Source organism: Galeopterus variegatus, unplaced genomic scaffold (genome assembly GCF_000696425.1).
Source record: "Galeopterus variegatus unplaced genomic scaffold, G_variegatus-3.0.2 Scaffold2059, whole genome shotgun sequence".
Taxonomy (NCBI): Eukaryota; Metazoa; Chordata; class Mammalia; order Dermoptera; family Cynocephalidae; genus Galeopterus; species Galeopterus variegatus.
In genome coordinates this window covers 289917-292211 of record NW_007728170.1, presented here as the reverse complement: position 1 = coordinate 292211, position 2295 = coordinate 289917, and positions in this window count along the sequence as shown.

Here is a 2295-nt window from a genome sequence, read left to right as displayed (position 1 = left end):
CCCTGTTGCGGTAGCTGAGATCATAGTGCTGGTGGGACCTCTGATAAAAAGGCAAAGACATTGTGTACCCCTGGAGGGAAACAGGCAACCTACAAGAAAACAGCAATTTTTGAGTGAATTATTAAGGGACCAATTCCACTGAAGGAGTCATCTAAACCAATGTGGAAAAATGAATACTCTTATCAGTTCCAAAGAGTGAATGGAAAATGATGTGAAGTTTAGCTTAGCTGGTTATTCAATAAACTCCCAACTTCATAGCCCAGATGTTTCCTTCCTATCATTGGGGAAGGAAAATAAAAACTACTTTTTTTTTTATCTAGGAGGTCTTCACAAAAATTGCTGTGGCCATTGTGTTTTTTCCTCAGACGCTTTATAATACATATTTCTAATTTTCTGGCATGTCATTCTGATAGGGGTTCGTTTAGGAGAATGTGTAATGATGGAGAGTAATATGGTGTTCATTCCACGAATAATGAGTGAGCACCTACTATGTGCCTGGAACTATTCCAGCACAGGAAATACAGTGGTGAACAAAACAAAACTTCTGCTCTAATGACCTTGTATAAAACCACACATTCTACTGCAGGAGACAGACAATAGAGAAAACAAATAGTAAAGAATGTTCTAAATGCTATAGAGAAAAATAAAGCAGGAAAAATGGTTGGATGCAATTTTAAACAGCCTCATCAGGAATGGTGTCACTGGAAAGTGACACTGGAGCATAAGAATATCTGGGGGTAGAGTGTTCCAGATGGAAGACAGTGTAAAGGCCCTGAGGAATAGCAAATTGGCTAGCAAGGCTGTGGGGGTTGGGAGAGGGAGAGGTATAGGAGATGATGTCAGAGAGGGGAGGGGCAGATAGTGCAGGGTCCTATAGGCAGCAGTAAGGACTTTGGCTTTTATTCTAAAAGGGCTGAGAAGCCGTTTGAAGGCTCTGAGCTGACAATCGCTCTTGTTGACATCTGAAGAATAGATGTTGACGGACAAGAGTGAAAGTGAGAAGATCAAGTAGAAGCCTGTTATGGGCTGAGCTGCATACCCCCCAAAATTCAAATGCTGAAGTCCTAACCTCCAGTACCTCAGAATGTGACTTTATTTGGAGATCGGGTCCTTAAAGAGGAAATTAAGTTAAAATTAGATCATTAGGTTGGATGCTAATCCAATTTAACCTGAGTCCCTACAAGAAAAAGAAATCAAGACACAGACATGTACATATAACAGAAAGAATACCATGCAAAGACACAGGGAGAAGACAGCCATCTAGTAGCCAAGGAGAGGCCTCAGAAGAAAACAACCCTGCCAATACCCTGATCTCAGATTTCTAGCCTTCAGAATTGTAAGGAAATAAGTTGTTTAAGCCACCAGTCTGCAGTACTTTGTTATGGTGGGCCTAACAAATGAATTGCAAAGTCCACTGCAATGGTCCAGGCTAGAGATGATATTGATAACTGTGGAAGTATAAGAAATGGTCAGACTCTGTGTAGATTTTGAAGATAGAACCAATAGCGTTTTTCTGAAAGTCCCGAATTACGGTGTGAAAGAAAGAGAGGAATGAAAGATGACTCCAAGGTTTTTGCTTGAGCGACTGGAAGACTGAAGTTGCTATTAACTCAGATGGAGAGGATTGGGAGAAAGCATCAGTTCAGGATGGAAGAAGAGGAGACTGGCTTGAGATGTCCTACAGCTGAGACGCCTGCTAGATCTCCAAGTGAAGACGTTAAGTAGGAAGCTGGATATGTGACTCTGGAGTACAGGGGAAAGGGCCGGGATGGAGATCTACATTTGGGAGTCAACAGCATATAGGTGATAATGAAAGCCAAGCGAATAGATGAGAATGCTTGTAAATGAAAAAGAAAAGTCTAGAACTGAACCCTGGAGTATGCTAATGTGATATACGAGCTCTCTCAAATCTCACAAACACTTCAAAAAGGTATAGTCTCAAGCCAGAAAAAAATGGTTCGCTTCATTAGGAATATGAAGGCTTGTAGTCTTTCTACATTAACAAGTAAGAGAGTTAGTCCCCAGTGTGGCAGCTGGCATCGTGAACTTGAGCTTATAGTTCTACTGAAAGTCAAAGATACATTTGCTTAGCATAGGGAGGGGAGACTTCACAATGGATTAATTTTCTTAAATAATCTGCCCACTGACAGGAGGCCTGTCAGCCACATTGACAACCTTGGATAAAGTAATAGCTTTATGAAAGCCCTCCCCCCCCCCATTTTTTAAATGCCTTGTGCATAATCTGAAATGTTATATTTCGGTTTTACAAGTAAACTAGTTTTGAAGTATTCAGTA